Here is a 19,556-nt window from a genome sequence, read left to right on the forward strand (position 1 = left end):
ACTCTAGCTTGAATGTCTTCCAGTGTTTGTAAAGAGGTCATGCCCAGAATTCTTTGTTCGGGAATTATCGGTACAGGTTCTGAGTTTGTATCTGTTTCTCCCATTCCTATTCGAGATAGAGCGTCCGCTTTGCCATTCTTTCTGCCAGGACGATAGGTAATTACAAAATCGAATTCAGCAAAAAACAAAGCCCATCGGAGCTGACGTGATGATTGAGCTTTGGCAGTTTTCAAATATTGTAAGTTCCGGTGGTCAGTGATCACCATGATGGTATGTCTAGCGCCAAGAAGATAATGCCTCCAAGCCTTAAAAGCAGACTTAATGGCTAATAACTCTTTGTCGGTGATTGCATAATTGACCTCAGGTGCCGAGAATTTTCTGGACCAAAATGCTACGGGGTGCAGTTGGTTAGTTTCAGGATCTCTTTGAGACAGGACAGCTCCCATGGCTAAGCTGGATGCGTCTGTTTCGACTATGTATGGGAGATCTGGACGCGGGTGTTTCAATACAGGTGCGGAGGTAAATTTAGCTTTTAATTCTTGAAAGGCCTGTTCGGCTTCCTCACTTTCCTCAAGACTGCAGTGATGGGTTGTACAATACGTGAAAATTCCGGGCTAAATCTGCGATAGAAATTGGCAAAGCCAAGCATGCTTTGAACGCCTTTCACAGAGCTAGGCGATGGCCATTTGAGGATGGCATCCACTTTTCGCGAGTCCATTCGGACTCCTTTAGGTGTCAGGATGAAACCAAGAAACTCGACTTCTGTAGTATGGAAAACACACTTTTCAAGTTTTGCAAACAGTTTGTGTTGGCGCAATTTCTCAAGAACTGCCCTCACATGCTTTTTGTGATCAGATTACGAAGAGGAGTACACAAGAATGTCATTGATATATACGACAACACAAACATCGATGAGTTCCCGAAGGACATCGTTCATGAGGTTTTGGAAGGCAGCAGGTGCGTTGCACAATCCGAAAGGTATCATCTGGTACTCGAATAGTCCGTATTTGGTGCGGAAGGCAGTTTTCCATTCGTCGCCTTCCTTTACTCGCACCAGATGGTAAGCCACCCGGAGATCTAACTTGGTGTATATGCAGGCATCCTTCACCTGGTCAAGAAGTTCAGGGATCAGAGGCAAAGGTTAACGGTTTTTAACAGTTATCTGGTTGAATGCGCGGTAGTCGATACAAGTTCTGAGGTCGCCTTCTTTTTTTTGGCACGAAGAACAAAGCCGAGGATGCAGGAGACTTTGACGGGCGAATGAAACCATTGGCTAGGTACTGATCTAAATATTGTCGCAAATGAAGATTCTCGGGTTCAGTAAGAGCATAAATCCTGCTACAAGGGGGTTGTGCACCGGGCATCAGATCGATTTGGCAATCATACGACCTGTGAGGGGGTAACGTGTTGGCCTGTTCCTTTTGGAAGACGTCTTGAAATTCTTGGTATTCCGGTGGTATTTGCAAGGTGGCAGGGGTTACTGTAGCCAGGCCTATATTTGGATTTCCTGGATAACAGGTTTGTGCACAATCCGGAAAGGTTATCCTCTTCGCTCGCCAGTCAATTCGAGGATTATGTGTTTCTAACCAAGGGATTCCTAGAATTACCTGAAACTTTGGAGCCTTGATTACGTCAAACACAACAGCCTCCCGATGCCCGTCCTGACCCACTAGTGTCACCTCTGCAGTGGAATGTGTTACTGGCCCAGAGGCGATTTCGGTTCCATCTACTGTGGTGATGACCTCTTTACTGGTTTTAGGACGAAGAGGGAGGTTGATCCTGGAAGCCAATTCACGATCCACATAGTTTCCTATAGCCCCACTATCGATGTATGCCTTTATTGCATGCAACCGCCCAGGCTGTTCCGGATCTACGAGGACCATTGGCATGATGAAGTGCGAGTTCTGAGAGTTAGTTTTCAGGCTCGGCAAGCGGACCCCTATGCTTGTCGGGCGTGGTCGTTTCCCGAATAAGGTTCCATATGGTTCTTATCCGCGGCTCATACCGCCTTCTTGGGCGGTTTTACTGGGCAGTCTCGTAAAAAGTGTCCAGAAGCCCCACAATAAAGACATAATCGCATCTGCCGTCTTCTTTCACGTTCTTTTTGAGTTAAAGGTCCTTTAACCCCTCCAATTTGCATAGGTTCAGAAACATCGGCACCCTTGGGGTTAATGTGAGTCTTGACCAACACCCTTGTCTCAAACTTGGACCGATCTGCCTTTCTGTTTTGAAGCCTGTGATCTAATTGGACCACTAAGTCTATATATTCCATGCAGTCTTGGGGCGGATTTACAACTTGGGCCAGGACATCCTTAAGTTCTCCACGTAGACCTCGATGAACATGATTCTTTTATCCTATGGCCACCCAGTCTCCACAACCAACCTATTGAAGGTTGCGATATAGGCTAAGAGATCCTGGTTAACCTGTCGTAGGGACAGAAGTTCGTTGTCCAGGGCCTGTCCCTGAGAGTGCCGAGCAAATAATCTTTCCATGCGTGTCTGAAAGCCTTGAAAATCCTGGAGTATTGGGTCATCTTGAGTAACCAGTGGAACTGACCAATCGGCAGCACAGCCGCTGAGATATGATAATACAAAAGCTACTTTGGTTTGGTCGTTAGGAAAGGCCCCAGGTCTACAGAGGAAGTGCAATCGGCATTGATTCATGAATACGGCAAATCTTTTGGGGTCACCGGCAAAACGTTCAGGTGGGGCCAACGGCATATTTCCAGGTAGATTAATTTGCACTGGGTTACCTGAAACCACTGGGGCGGGAATACCCCCTGAACCTGGTAGGGGAGTTTGTCCAGCCTGACCTTGCAATTGCTGCCTGGCAAGGTCATCAGTTTGTTCCTTAGATACAATTAGTTCTCTCCTGAGAGTGTTAGTCTCCTGACGAGCGGAATGCACTTCGGCCCGTAATTCCCCCAATAGGTGGGCCAACTGATCATTCTTGGAAGTCTCCATAGTGCCTGGGTGGGAAATCGTAGGAAGGCTTCGCGTTCTGTAACGCTCACCTGACTCCCACGAGAAATCTCGCTTGTCTGACTCGCAGGAGAATCCTTCTGCAGATGGAGAAAGGGGATTAACTACCTGCGGAGTAGCACATCGGCCTCCCACTTCCCTCTTTCACTCTCCTCAGACCACCTCCGAAATTCCCTGTTAACTCTCACCTTAAGGTTTGAAAGGACGAGCTCTCCATCCTGCTTCTGGTGCAGGGGTGTGATTATATCCAGTTACTTCACTGGTGTTCGGATTGGTGAGGATCCAAGCTTACTTGACTTTCCTGGCAAGGTGCCGTAAGTATACTGTTGTAAAAGTTCAAGAGTTGGCCTCCTTTTCTATTTGCCTTTATATTCAGTAGTCCGTCTCTTATCCCTTTTATCACAGGTACTGAGTGAAGATTTCGCATAGAGGAAACATTTCGCCGAAGGTAAACTCAGGTGAGTTTATGATGGGTGGTTCCTTTAATGTCCTTATATTCACCCACTAATGCGTGTGTCTTTTTTCCCCATAGGGGCCGGGGTACGGTACTGCCGAAGAAGGGGCGCCGACCCGAGACGAGGAAAGATTCTCCCAACAATAATCAGGTAAGTCTTATGGCGAAAATCTGGCTTTCCTCAATATGTTCCTTTTGCTAACCTTTTGTTCTTCTCTTCCCCCTTAGCCGCAGGTATGCGGCGGATCGTGCAGATGGTCGCTAAGGAGCACGGAGATGCCTCGTGAACAGGTGAGTGGAACGCGGCGCTGCAGCGAGCAACGCGATGCGTTTTTAAAATAAATGTCTTCCCTTAGGATCGCCGGCGTGATGACTCCGGACTCCGGGTAGAAGCAGGTAATGTTCTTCTGTTCACCTTTTCCCTTCTCTTCTTTCCTTTCAGGTGTTCCAGGATGGAGGCAGGCGTGGCTGGAGTCAGGATGCAGGAGCAGACACGGTGAGTGTCCAGCTGCTAGGTGCAGAACAACGCGAAGCATGAGCTGCTGTCTGGGCGTGGCTTAAATCGCCCCCAAAGTAGTTCCAGGTACGTATTCTTCCCTGGCCACGCCCGAGTGGCAAAATAGTCCCACAGGTAAAATAGTCCCATCAGGCCTCAAAGAGGTCTGGATCTGGCAGCACGGTCTGCATCAGGTAAGTTGACATAAACACTTCCTTTTTGAGCCTGGCGCCTATGGCGCCAGGACTGAGGTCCAAAATGAGCCTGGCCCAAAGGCGCCAGGACAGTGTCCAAAGGGCCCCTACTAGGGGTTGCTGGCCTTTTCTCCGGGAACATGATATCTGCTTCCGGGGACGTTGGTCCTGGACTGGTTCACCGGGAGTAGGCATCATGACAGCGTCGTCCTGGTGGTTTAATTAAGGTCTTATGAATCTTGGGTAAGCAATAGAAGGTGGGTGTGGAAGAGTCCTTCCGCACAGCTGATCAGTGCTTCCAGCCCTGCGGCAATACTCCTCTCACAAGCGGGGCCAAGCCTCCGGTCCTGTCTCCTCAAGGACTGTCGAGTCAATACAACAAGCGTAAGTCTACCATTTGTTGTTTGCTGTAAAGCTGTCCTAGAACATTTTTTCAGTCCTCTTTGAGGTTCATATATAATTATATTAGACCTATCCAGCACGCCTTAGGATTCCTGGGTCCTTATCCTTTGATCTCAAACTATTGTACTTTGACTATCTCCTAGTGCTTGTTTCTCTTTTTCTGCTAAAGTGCATTCGAACGCTCTCCAGTACATGCACCACCCCGGAACTAGCGCGTCCCTCGTGCCGATCGGGTGTATTTTCCTATACTAACTTTCCCAATTTATTATTTTGTCTTGCCGTTGTGTTCTACCCATTCCGGATTATTTCTTCCGTATCAGTTCCATATCAGGTTAGTCTATCTAAAAACACTCACTGCATAGATAGTTCTGAATTGTCAATGGGTTCTTCGCCTGGGGTGTTTCTTCTGTATAGGTACAGGATCACATCTCTGTCCCTATTCACCTACGCCAAACTCAGGTACCTGTTGTGCTGTAAAAACCTGATTGCATCTTACCTAATAATTTCTGTGATTTCCTTGCAGCATTGGTTTGGCGGTGCGAGTGTTCCCCGCTATTTTGTGCGATAGACATTTCTGGCTGTTTTTACCTAAATAGCAGAGATAGCAGAGTGGTACATCGTAAAGAAGAGCCCCTCACTAAGAGGAAGCCTGATTTTTTTTAGATCAGGGGATCTGGGGTTCTGGAGACTGATTACTGTTTATTTGTATCCCACTACTTGTCTTTGGAGGTCACATAACTACCTTCCAGCGTGGTGAGTAACACCAAGGCACAGTCACCACCACTACTAACTATGTTATTATCATTATTGTTAGGTACAGCAGTGCACATTAGTAATATATGCACTCTTATTCTCTTTACTTGTAGGCAACCCTACTTGACATTCACAATCTAATAATTACATTGTGACAGCTTCAATTCAGCCTTGATTGCTTGGTCCAATAGAAATGTGCCAGGTATGCGCTTCCTATATTATTGTAACGCTCACCTGATTCTCACAGAGGCGCCGGTCTTGACTGGGTGAATGCCGTATCTTCAAAGGTGATGTGTAACACACGGTTGGCTCTTTGGGCTGGACCTCTGTGCACTGTATGTCTGACTCGAAGAGTAAGATGTCTGCAGATAGAAAATATGGGATTAATGAACTGGGGTTATTGGGTGCCTCTCTCCTCTTCCCTTTCTCTTCTCCTGTAGAACCCCAAAGGTTAACACCCTCACCTTAGGTAAGTGAACGCCGAGCTCTCCATCTGCCTCGGGGCAGGGTGCCGTAACCAGTTTCTTCACTGGATAAGGGTGCAGGCCTCTTGACCTCAGAGGACTGCTGTCCTTCGTTAACTGCACGAACGGTAAGTTCTGGGCACTTCAAATGTCTTAAAAGTCTTTTGTAATGATATCTCTTGTTTTGCAGGGTTCCGGCGATGGCGGATGGCGGGCTGATGAGAGTTGAGGATCGAACCCGCGTGAGGAATAGAAGCGCCTGGAAGCACGTAAGTAAGCGCTTGTAGCCTGCTTCACGATGCGCACTAACTGTCCCTTTTATCTTGCAGGTACAAGTTCGGAGCTTTAGAGAAGCTGAAGGGTGCTGGAATACCCACTGGATTCGGCGTGGGAAGGAGTAATGGCACGTGAGTAATAAAGTTGCCCAATGTCTTTAAACGCACCTTCTTTTGTCTTTCAGATGCGGGATGCAGCGCTGAAGGCCTCCGGAGCGTGCGAAGAGCTGGTAAGCTTTTGTCTTTCAGATGCCGGAATGCAGTGCAAAGACCTCCGGAGCATGCGAAGAGTAGGTAAGCCTTTGTCTTTCAGATGCCGGAATGCAGCGCGAGGCGTTGGTGACAGCCGATGGACCAGGTAAGAGATGCGCTGCCACTGAAGACCGTAGTGCTAACCTGTTCTTTCTTTGTCTTTACAGGTGCTGCTGAAGACTGGATTCCAGGATGGTAAGCCTTTGTTCCCTTAGGCCCAGGATCAGAAGCAGAAGACACGATGAGCGTTCTGCTGCAGAGAATGCAGAATACGCAAAGCAAGATTCATCCATCGGGTGTGGTTTAAATAGCCTCCTGTAGTGCTTAGGTGTCTCCTTCCACAGCCACGCCTAGGTAAGAAAAGAGTTCCTGCTTTCCAGAAGAGTTCCAGTGTTCTGAACCTAGGGAGTGGCTCCTGCCCCACCCAACAGGAAAAGTAGTCCCAAACAGAAGAGGATCAGGGGTTCAACTGGCAGGTAAGTAAGCAGCATGGTCTGCTGCAGGTAAGTCCACCCAAGCATTATGAGCCCGGCGCTTCCAGCGCTGGGACTGGGCATCTTTATGAGCCTGGTGCCACTGGCGCCAGGACAGGGTCCAAAAGGTCCCAATTGGGACTGGCTGGCACTTGGAACCGGGGTTATGGGTCTGCTTCCAAGGGAGTCGGGCAAGTCCTGATCTTTTGGAAGCAGAGATCATGACAGCACCCCCCCTCAAGGCCCCTCCCAAACCGGGCTTCTCCGGGGGTTTGGGCTTGTTAGGAAATGTTCGATGAAATCTTTTGATTAGACGAGGCGCGTGGACACATTCTGCAGGTTCCCAGGATCTTTCTTGGGGACCGTAGCCTTTCCAGTCAATCAGGTAAAATAGTTTAGATTTGGAGATCTTGGAATCCAGGATGCTTTTGACTTCAAACTCGAGTTCTCCATCAACTAGAATAGGTTTTGGAGATGTAGTTAGTCGGGTTTGAGGTTGCACAGGTTTTAATAGAAAGACGTGGAAGACCGGATGTATCTTCATGTGAGGGGGCAAGTCCAACTTGACCACTACTGGATTTACTATGGTAGTGATGGAATAGGGACCAAGGTATCTTGGGTTGAATGTGCGTGGTCCTTTTAGAGGTAGATATTTGGTGGATAACCAGACTTGATCTCCTACTTGATATTGGGGGGCTTCCTTCCGATGTTGGTCTGCTCCTTTCTTGTATTGTTCTTTAGCCCTTTGAAGGTGAGAAACGGCTTCCTTAAAGGCTTGGGTGATTGTAGAATGCAGGTGGTCTACTGCTGGTGTTCCAAGATCTTGGAGTGGATCCAACTCCGAGGTTCGAGGGTGACTACCGTATAAAAGAAAAAACGGGGTCTTCCCAGTTCCCGAGTGGACAGAGTTATTGTAGGCATATTCGGCTATCCAAAGGATATCTTTCCAAGTTTTTTCAGTTTGTTGTAGCATGCAGCGCAAATACTGTTCCAGAGTTTGATTGGTCCTCTCGGTTTGTCCGTCGGTTTGAGGGTGGTGGCTGGTCGAAAGTCTCACATCAATTTGAGCCGACCGACAGCAACTTCGCCAAAAATGAGAAATAAATTGACTACCTTGATCCGAAATTAGAACTGAAGGAAAACCGTGCAGTCGGACGATGTTTTCGAGAAATTCTCGGGCCAGAGTTGCTGCTGTTGGTAAGCCTTTGAGTGGAATGAAATGCACCATCTTGGAGAATAGGTCCACGATTACTAGGATCGTATTGTATCCGGAGTATGGAGGTAGATCGGTGATGAAGCCATAGAAAGCGTATGCCAAGGGCGAGGCGGGATGTCAATAGGGCGTAAGAGGCCGGCTGGTTTTTCCTTTTGACTCTTGTTTTGGGCGCATACTCCACAGGACATTATAAAGTCTCTGATATCTTTTTTCCAAGACGGCCACCAGAAGTAGCGCTTGATCTTTTCCGAGGTCTTGATCATACCGGGATGTCCTTCCATTAAAGAATCGTGATAACAAGAGATTACCTTTTTCTGTAAATCTGTGCTGGGCAGGTATAACCGTTCTTGGAAATATAATAGGTTGTCCTTCACCGTAAAGTCCTTTCCCTGCAGATGCCAATTCTGTATGTCTGCTGGAGTTACCAGTAGCCTGGCTTTATCCTTAACTTCCTCTATGGATTGTGTGGCGATTACACCTAGAATTCTTTGTTCAGGAATGATAGGTACAGGTTTAGGATTGATCAAATGTTCTTCCACTCCCATCCGAAAAAGGGCATCAGCTTTACCGTTTTTTGTACCAGGTCGATAGGTAATTATGAAGTCAAACTCGGCAAAGAATAGTGCCCAACGGAGTTGCCTAGAGGATTGAGCTTTTGCGGTTTTCAAATATTGCAGGTTTCGGTGATCTGTAATCACAGTAACGGTGTGTCGGGCCCCCAGAAGATAATGCCGCCAAGCCTTAAAGGCGGACTTGATAGCTAGAAGTTGCTTATCAGTAATAGTGTAATTGATTTCAGGAGGCGAGAATTTGAGGGACCAAAATGCCACGGGATGCAACTGATTGGTTACTGGGTCCTTTTGTGATAGAACTGCCCCCATGGCAAGGCTTGAAGCATCAGTTTCAACGATGTAGGGGAGTTCTGGGCGAGGATGTTTTAAGATCGGTGCAGAGATAAATCTAGTCTTCAAATTCTGGAAAGCTTGTTCCGCCTCGGTAGACCATTCAAAACGTTTGTTTTTCTTTAACAAGGCGGTGATGGGCTGGACTATTCGAGAGAATTCGGGGATAAACCTGCGGTAAAAGTTAGCGAAGCCTAACATGCTTTGAACACCTTTTACGGAGGATGGCGATGGCCATTTGAGAATTGCATCGACCTTCTTTGAATCCATACGCACTCCGCTAGGTGATAATATGAATCCCAAGTATTCAACTTCAGTCACGTTGAAAACACATTTTTCCAATTTAGCGAAAAGTTTGTGTTGACGCAATCTCTCGAGGACCATTTTCACGTGTTTCCGATGTTCAGTTTCCGATGAAGAATAAACGAAGATGTCGTCAATGTAAACAACAACACACACATCTATGAGCTCTCTGAGGACATCGTTCATAAAATATTGAAAGGCGGCCGGGGCATTGCAAAGTCCGAAGGGCATGACCTGATATTCAAATAGCCCATACTTGGTGCGGAAGGCCGTCTTCCATTCATCGCCCTCTTTTACTCGTACCAAGTGGTAGGCTCCTCTAAGATCCAGCTTTGTATATATGCATGCTTTTCTGACTTGGTCCAGGAGTTCAGGGATCAAAGGTAACGGATATCTATTCTTAACGGTGATATGGTTCAGGGCGCGATAATCTATACAAGTTCTAAGGTCCCCTTCTTTTTTTGGAACGAAGAACAAAGCTGAGGAAGCAGGGGACTTGGAAGGATGAATAAACCCATTCGCTAGGCATTGATCCAGGTATTGTCGGAGGTGAAGATTCTCAGGCTCGGTGAGGGCATAAATTCTACTACAAGGAGGAGTAGATCCAGGTATCAGGTCTATCTGGCAGTCATAAGACCTATGAGGAGGTATAGAGTTAGCCTGATCCTTCCGGAAAACATCTTGGAATTCTAGGTATTGAGGAGGTAACTGAGGAGCCTCTGAGGAAATTGCTGCCAGTGCAACACCAGGTCGAGGGTGACAAGTAGAGACACATTCTGGAAACTGAACCGTTCTTGCTCGCCAATCGATCTGAGGATTGTGCTTCTCTAACCAAGGAATTCCTAGAATAATCTGGAACTGAGGGGCCTTGATCACATCGAACACGATCTTCTCATGGTGTCCATCTTGACTTACTAGCGTCACTTCTTGGGTGGTATGCGTTACTGGTCCGGAGGCTATCTCCGTACCATCCACCGTAGTAATGACGTCCTTTACAGCCTTTGGACAAAGAGTCATATTCATCCTCAAAACCATTTCATGATCCACATAATTGCCGATGGCACCGCTGTCGACGTAAGCTTCAATCGCATGTAATCGATCCGGATGTTCAGGGCTAATGAGGACCATAGGTATCACGAAATGCGAGGTCACGGAACTGGTTTTAACGCTCGGCAAGAGGACCTCTATTCTTGTCGGGCGAGGTTGTTTCCATGCTCAGAGTTTGTGACCCTGGTAACTGCAGCTCGTACTGCCTTCATGGCTGGTTTCACCGGACAGTCTCGAAGAAAGTGCCCTGCATTTCCGCAATAGAGGCATAATTGCAGCTGTTTTCTCCTTTCCCGCTCCTTTTATGTTAGTGGTCCTTTCAGGCCCCCTATTTGCATGGGTTCCCCGGAGTCTACTCCTTTGGTAGGAGTTGGTGGTTTGGAAAATACTCGAGCATCAAACTTGGAACGATCGGCCTTCCTGTTCTGCAGTCTGTGGTCAATTTGAACGACTAAGTCAATATAGTCCGAACAGTCTTGCGGGGGATTCACTACTTGGGCTAACACATCTTTGAGCTCTCCACGTAGACCTCTATAAAACAGCGTAATCCTTTTGTCCTCAGGCCATCGAGTTTCCACTATCAGTCTGTTGAAAGACGCAATATAAGCCAAAAGGTCTTGATTACCCTGTTGCAATGAAAGGAGCTCATTGTCCAAGGCCTGCCCCTGTGAATGTCTTGCAAACAGTTTTTCCATACTGAGCTGAAAAGCTTGAAAATCATGGAGAACCGGATCATCTTGATTAACTAGAGGGATCGACCAGTCTGCCGCATTGCCACTAAGGTACGAAAGCACGAAAGCTACCTTAGCTTGATCAGTTGGAAAGGCTGCTGGCCGGCATAAGAAGTGCAACCGGCACTGATTAATAAATACTGCAAACCTCTTTGGGTCACCAGAAAATCATTCGGGCGGAGCCAGAGGTACATTCCCAGGTAGGTTGATCTGCACTGGGTTCGTAGAGGATGTTGAAGGAAGATTTGCCCCTGATGCGGGTAACGGAGTTTGTCCGGCTTGTGACTGTAGCAATTGTCTAGTGAGATCGTCTGTTCGCTCCTTGGAAATAATCAGTTCCCTTCTTAGAGCATTCGTTTCCTGACGGGCTGCATGCACTTCTGCTCTTAGTTCCCCAAGTAACTGGGCTAGCTGGTCGGTATCCGAGGTTTCCATAGCGCCTGGGTGGGAGTTTTGCGATAGGCTTTGCGTTCTGTAACGCTCACCTGATTCCCGCAGAGGCACCGGTCTTGACTGGGTGAATGCCGTATCTTCAAAGGTGATGTGTAACACACGGTTGGCTCTTTGGGCTGGACCTCTGTGCACTGTATGTCTGACTCGAAGAGTAAGATGTCTGCAGATAGAAAATATGGGATTAATGAACTGGGGTTATTGTGTGCCTCTCTCCTCTTCCCTTTCTCTTCTCCTGTAGAACCCCAAAGGTTAACACCCTCACCTTAGGTAAGTGAACGCCGAGCTCTCCATCTGCCTCGGGGCAGGGTGCCGTAACCAGTTTCTTCACTGGATAAGGGTGCAGGCCTCTTGACCTCAGAGGACTGCTGTCCGTCGTTAACTGCACGAACGGTAAGTTCTGGGCACTTCAAATGTCTTAAAAGTCTTTTGTAATGATATCTCTTGTTTTGCAGGGTTCCGGCGATGGCGGATGGCGGGCTGATGAGAGTTGAGGATCGAACCCGCATGAGGAATAGAAGCGCCTGGAAGCACGTAAGTAAGCGCTTGTAGCCTGCTTCATGATGCGCACTAACTGTCCCTTTTATCTTGCAGGTACAAGTTCGGAGCTTTAGAGAAGCTGAAGGGTGCTGGAATACCCACTGGATTCGGCGTGGGAAGGAGTAATGGCACGTGAGTAATAAAGTTGCCCAATGTCTTTAAACGCACCTTCTTTTGTCTTTCAGATGCCGGAATGCAGTGCGAAGACCTCCGGAGCATGCGAAGAGTAGGTAAGCCTTTGTCTTTCAGATGCCGGAATGCAGCGCGAGGCGTTGGTGACAGCCGATGGACCAGGTAAGAGATGCGCTGCCACTGAAGACCGTAGTGCTAACCTGTTCTTTCTTTGTCTTTACAGGTGCTGCTGAAGACTGGATTCCAGGATGGTAAGCCTTTGTTCCCTTAGGCCCAGGATCAGAAGCAGAAGACACGATGAGCGTTCTGCTGCAGAGAATGCAGAATAACGCAAAGCAAGATTCATCCATCTGGTGTGGTTTAAATAGCCTCCTGTAGTGCTTAGGTGTCTCCTTCCACAGCCACGCCTAGGTAAGAAAAGAGTTCCTTCTTTCCAGAAGAGTTCCAGTGTTCTTAACCTAGGGAGTGGCTCCTGCCCCACCCAACAGGAAAAGTAGTCCCAAACAGAAGAGGATCAGGGGTTCAACTGGCAGGTAAGTAAGCAGCATGGTCTGCTGCAGGTAAGTCCACCCAAGCATTATGAGCCCGGCGCTTCCAGCGCTGGGACTGGGCATCTTTATGAGCCTGGTGCCACTGGCGCCAGGACAGGGTCCAAAAGGTCCCAATTGGGACTGGCTGGCACTCGGAACCGGGGTTATGGGTCTGCTTCCAAGGGAGTCGGGCAAGTCCTGATCTTTTGGAAGCAGAGATCATGACAATTATTCACTCTACTGCTGTAATTTTCACACATATCAAACAGTATGGTAAGTATTGTTACCCTCCTTCCTAGATTTAGTTTCCAATAGGATCCATCTTACCTCACCAGAACCATAAGAGGCTGACGTTTATTCATTGAAGTTCAAAAGACGACAGTATCAAGGCAGGTCTTCGACCTGCAGCCCTTTTTAAATACACTTCATTCTCTTGGTCACTTACCCCTGACACATCATGTCATCTATTTTCATAGGTATTTCACACTACCTGTTCTTCTACCAACTTTGTCCTGATGACAGTTCCGCCCCTTCACCCCCCTTGCTACAACACAGCAACTCCTGAGGGTCAATAATATTCCGAACCAGAAACACTGATCACCCAATGTGTCGATAATAATGGCGTACTACTATTAACAAGTACTACATGAATTTGCACAAATACCCCTGCTACTAACCTTCATTATAATGTATTGCTAAAATGTATTTTTGCTCCAGCCCTTTGGGCTAATTTGTTTTTTAAGGTCTTGTGTTATGTAATAGGCCTACACCTTTTAGATGTTTGTCAGTATACAAATTAAAGTTACGTTTTATTTTACTCTATTTCTCCTGTTTTGTGACCTTCTGGCTAGTATTTGTTAAACCTAGTTTGCTGCAACTCGTACATACCCCAAATACACCTTTGAACAGGGGTAGCTTCTTAATAGTCGTTTTTTCCTACACTTAACCTACCCTCTCGAGTCAGGCCCCCCTTCAACAAAAAGAGGGTACCCTTTGCCCCCCCTTATCTCTTGCCAATCTTATGGGAGTGCCAACATTTTCAGGTGTACCTCCTTGGTCAGCCAGCCAAGATATTCACTGGCCACAAACCGTTGATCCTGATATTCAAGGGGTCAGCAGCGCACCCACCAGCTCGATTGGAAAAGTGGATGCTACAACTGCAGCCTTTTGACATAGAGGTCATATACTGCATGGGAGCAGACAACCCAAGACCTACAACACCACAGGAGCGAGAACATGCACAAGAGACTGAAGAACACATGTGCCACGTAGTGGCATGTGCCCACCTGAATGTGATGACCCTGCCAGAAACAGTTGAACAGAGAAAGACTCATGTCTGCAGTGAGTAAAACTAACAATACAGTCAGGTGACTGGAAGAACTTCCTATCAGCTATAAACCACTGCATACCTGCGGCGCAAGAGAAGTTGCAAGCCCTATTCGGGATCTGAAACGAATTGACCATCTTGGCTGAAGGAGTCATTCTAAAAGGGCACTGCATCGTACTACCCAAAGTGCTAGAAGAACGAGCACTTAGGCTGGCAGATGAAGGACACGAAGGGGTAGTGAAGACCCGGGCGTATGAAGAATCCCAAATTCGGATGCCCAAGATCCAACAGGGAGACCCGGCCATCATTGAAGCCTGCACAACCTGCAGGTCTGCCCAATGGCAAATGGCGCCAGAACCCATAGCCAGTGCCCCCAGGAGCCAGAAAAGATGGGAGGCGGTCAGTGTGAACTTTTAAACGGTTGCCAACAAATGTTATCTACTAGTAGCGGCAGAGAAATTCAGCCGGTAACCGGAGGTGGAACCTGTGAAGTCCACAGATGCGTCTTCAGTCATCACAGCCATGGAGAAGATATTTGCAGTTCACGGACTGCTAAGCCAAATAAAGAGAGACAACGGACCTCCATTCACCAGTTGGGAGCTGCAGAACTTTCTAGAGAACCTTTTTTTTTTTTTAAATGAATTTTTATTAATTTTTCAAAACAACCAACAATACAAACCAAACCGCAGTGCAATTAGCAATATCACATTTAACATTCAACCATTAGTGCGCACTGCTCCCCTGAACCCCCCCCCTTCGCGAGCCTGTTTCCATGTCGTTTTCTGTATCTGTCACACATGAATGGGCATCGTTATCATCCGATTCTTCCGAATCCACCCCTGTCCCAAATATGCAGGATATCAGTGTCTTCCATGCCATCAGGGAGCCCAATTCCTCCTCCCAAGACATACAACTCGCCTCCTGCCACACCGTTGTTTCAGCCTCCGCCCATTTCTGCAGGTCACTCCACCACACCTCAACCCGTGGCTTGTGACATTTTTTCCAGCCCATGGCTATTCTTCGTTTGGCTAGCACATACGCTAAGTCTTTTAGTTTGCCCACATGTTTCTGCTTCTGAGGTCTGGGAAACCCACCCAACAAACATGCCCAGGCGGTGTCTACAGCAAGCGTGACCCCTCTCTCTCTCAACTTGCGCGCCACCTCCCTCCAGAACCCCTCAATCACTGGGCACGCCCAGAACATATGCGTCATGTCCGCATTCTCTTCGTCACACTTAGGGCACGCCTGTCTGCCGGCATTCCGGAATTTGGATATCCTCAACGGGGTCATATACGCCCTGTGCGTGACATACAACTGTATTTGCTGTAATCTAGCATTCCTAGACACCCTCTTGTGATATCCTAGAGCCCGCTCCCACATCCCATCTCCCATCTGGGTCCCCACCTCACTCTCCCACTCCGATCGTAGATATGTCAATTCTTTTCCAACCTTCGACATCACCATCTCATATAGCCTAGAGATTTCATGTCCCCCCTCCGTTGTATCATATATCACTCCCATAGCAACATCTGGTTCATCTGCCAAGGTAGTCTCAGGCCATAGTTCCCGAATTCTCCTCCCCAATCTGTGATATGTGACATATTGGCCCCCATGTAATCCCACCTCCTCGCTAAGTTCTACAAACCCCTTGATGGCGCCCTCCTGCCACATGCCCAATGTCACCAGCCCCACAGATTCCCAGTAGGTCCTGATAATCCCCCTCAGTTGTCCATCTTCCCCCGCCAGGGCAACTAGTGGCACCTGCGGAGAGCACGGGAGTGGGTCCCCCATCATTTTGCATGCTCGTCTCCACATCTTCCACCCCAGCCTCACCATCTCCGGATACTTCTTTGTGACAGCCTCGGGCAACCAGATGACTTCCTTTAAATAAAACGGGGCACAATCTTGCCCGAACAATCTAAGTTCTGGGGTTTCTTCGTCGGAAAGCCATTTGGTCACGAACTGTAATTGGCTCGCTATGTAATAAGCCTTGAAGTTTGGGAGTCTGACTCCCCCTTTTTCATGAAAGTTCTGTAACTTCCAAAGCGCTACTCTGTTTCGAGTACCATGCCACAAGAACTCTCTGCAAACCCCATTTATTTTAGCAAAAAAACTCTTAGGGATCATGTATGGGATGTTGCTAAAGTAATGTAGCAGCCTAGGCAGAACCACCATTTTAAGCATCGCTCCACGCCCCATCATCGCCAAAGGCAACTTCTCCCAAAAACTCATGCATGCCCGTATTTTCTCGACAGCCATCTCAGTGTTACACCTATGTTCTTCCTCCACCGTGTGGCAAACATCTATCCCCAGGTAACGAAATGTATTAACTGACCAGGGCACCTGCAACACTGGCAACCTTTCTATGGGAACATCCCTATAGCTGCTCAACGGGAAGATGCTCGATTTCTGGGGGTTGACCGCTATGCCTGACAACCTCGCATACCTCCCCATCCCGTCCAGGATATACTGTAAATTCTCCTCCGGATGACTCAGGTACAATAACAAGTCGTCCGCATACAGGGATATCAGGTGCCTTTCCCCCCCTACCTCAATACCCACTATATCATACTGCTGCCTCAGGTACAGTGCCAGAGGTTCCAGAGCCAAAATGTATAGCATCGGGGACCAAGGGCACCCTTGTCTAGTGCCTCTGCTAAGTTGCCATCTCTCAGATATGATTGTACCCGTCCGCACTCTAGCCAATGGAGCACTGTACAGCAACTCCGCCCATCTAATGTATCCCGGTCCCAGTCCGTATACTCCCAAGGCCGCCAACAGCCACTCCCATCTAACCGAATCGAAGGCTTTCACAGCGTCCAACGACACTATCGCCATCTCCCCCTCATTATTGCATCCCAATTCGATCACTCGATGGATTCGCCTGTGGTTTTGGGTGATATTTCTATCCGGGACATACCCCGTTTGATCCGGGTGGATCAACTTGCCTATCACTCTCCGCAGTCTATTTGCCAGGACAGCCGTTAGTATCTTGCTGTCCTGATTCAACATAGACAATGTCCTATACGATCCACAACTATGCCCAGGTTTATTGGGCTTAGGGAGCGGTATAATGACCGCCTCTCTGAGCGACTCCGGCAGCCTCCCCGTCTCAAACGCCTCATTAAGCATGTCAAGCATCGGGGGGAGCACTTCCGCCCCAAATGCTTTATAAAATTCACTAGGCAGACCGTCCGTTCCCGGGGTCTTGCTAGTGGGTAACTGCCGGACGACTGCCTCCAACTCTTCCAATGTTATTGGGGCATCTAGTTCCTCTCTCTCGTCCATGCTTATCTTGGGCAGCCCGATGTCCTGCAGGGTCTCTAACATTTCCTCCCGGCCACCACCTCCTAGATCCCCGTATAATTCCCTGTAATAGTTCGCAAATTCCTCGTTTACGCCCTCTTGGGTATCTATCAGCTCCCCATCCTCTCTAGTTATCGTCCTAATCAGGGGTCTCGGGGTTTCTCTTTTATATAGCCATGCCAGAAGACGGCCCGTTTTATCTCCTCCCGCGTGTTGTCTCTCGATATACTTTTTGTAATTTAGATTACAGAGCCTCCCCCAATGTTCCGTACACTGCTGCTGCAGTTTAAGCACTAGCTTGTTGTCTATGTGCTCGCTCTTCAATGCCTGTTCCAGCTCGCTTTCTACTCTCTATAGATCATCCAGGACCCCATTCTGCAAGCCTTTTGATTTGGCAATTGCCACCCCCCGTACCACCACCTTAAAAGCCTCCCACAGAGTCCCCGCCGAGTCAACGCTGTCAGTGTTTGTCTCGAAATAACTAACTATTTCTTCCCGCACATCTTCCCTAAAAACCGGGTCTTTAAGCGCCTCTGCGCGCAGACGCCACGTCGGAATCTGTGCCCTGGGGCGGCCATATTGCAATTCTACCACCATAGGCGAGTGGTCTGATAGGACCCTCGCTTTGTATTCCACACTAGAAACCTCTACCAATACATCTGATGTGGCAAAGATGTAGTCGAGTCTAGTGTGCAACTGCTGTGGGGCCGAGTAGTGTGAGTACTGTCTCTCGTCGGGGTGCTTGGTTCTCCACACATCCTCGAGCTCGAAGTCACGTAGCAACGTCTGCAATGCCCGGGCTGCCGGGGCGGGCCTAACCACCTTATCGTCGGATCTGTCCATCCCCGGGTCCAACACACAGTTAAAATCCCCTCCCCATATCACCGCACTCCCAACACACCAGCTCAAGTTGGTACACATGGTCCGGAAGTACTCCGCCGTGCCCTGGTTAGGGGCATACGTATTCACTATACACATCTCTTTGTTCTCAACCACCCCTCTCACCATAACCAGATGCCCCTCAGTATCCAACATTTCCTGCCTCAGCTGGAACGGGACGTGCGGCGCCACCCAGACCAGCACACCCCTAGCATAAGCTGAGTACGTGGATCCCACCACCGTTCCTCTCCACTTTTTCTTCACCAGCTATAGTTTATCCCGGGTCAAATGCGTTTCTTGTAATAATGCGATGTCTATCTTCTGTCTTCTCAAGTATAGCATGACTTTGTTTCGTTTCAGATAACTATTAAGCCCCCTGACGTTCCATGTCAGTAATTTAAGCTCCCCCATAGTTCATTGGTATCCTGCTCTGTCTCCCACAACCACCCCCGCTCATCCATGCTGTCCAGATATCTCGTCAAAAATACTCCCATAGGGCTCGCGATCAAACTCAAACTTCCCAACACTATATACACCCCAACTGTCCCTCCCCCTCCTCTCCCCCCTCCCGTCCCTCCCCCCCACAACTCCCTCCCCAACTGTTGCCCAGCTCCATCCCTGGATCTCAGGCCCCCCCACATCTAGTTCTGGCTGATACGCACAGAGCCCAGTAGGGTAAAGTCGCCCTAACGGCCACTTAACTAAAAAACACTAAACGGGGGTGTATGGACTAGCCCTGAAAGGCTCCTTCATAAAACAACAATTACAGTGCAAACAGTGCATTAACCATCCAGTTCCGGGCCCGACTTTCTTAGGCCGTAACAATCACTATAGTCAGGTCCCATAGTCTCTAGCCGCACCCTCTCCCATCGTTGATCACTTATCTCTTTTTCCACTTTCTTCCGCTTGGACATCCGGCTCCTGGGGGCTACCCTGCATGTCCAGCCACCCCATGGCTTCCTCAGGCGTCTCAAAAAACAAGGATCTGTTGTTGTGAAACACCTTCAATTTGGCCGTATAAAGGAGCATATATTTCTTCCCCACCTCTCTCAGTCTTCTCTTAACCACCCCGAAGTTCATCCGACTCCTCTGCACCATCATGGTGTAGTCTGGGTAGGCCGTTATAGTTGCCTCCCCTCTCTTGATGGTTCCCCCTTTACGAAAATGCTCCAAAATCCTCTCCGGGACTCGGTAATTAAGGATCTTGGCTATCATTGGCCTGGGCGGACTGCCCGGTGGAGGCCTCCTAGCCAATGCCCTATGTGCTCGCTCCACTGCAAATCCCTGCGACAGCACACCCCCGGTGATCTCTTGGAGCAACATATTCTCGATGAACTCCGTGGGGTTACGGCCCTCCAATCCTTCCGAGATGCCCACAATACGGATGTTGTTTCTCCGGGCGCGCCCTTCTGCCTCTTCAGCTCTATTCTCCAAGTTGCGCACTCTCT

The sequence above is a fragment of the Ambystoma mexicanum genome, chromosome 2q (genome assembly GCF_040938575.1).
Source record: "Ambystoma mexicanum isolate Mex_15411 chromosome 2q, UKY_AmexF1_1, whole genome shotgun sequence".
In the NCBI taxonomy this organism is placed as follows: Eukaryota; Metazoa; Chordata; class Amphibia; order Caudata; family Ambystomatidae; genus Ambystoma; species Ambystoma mexicanum.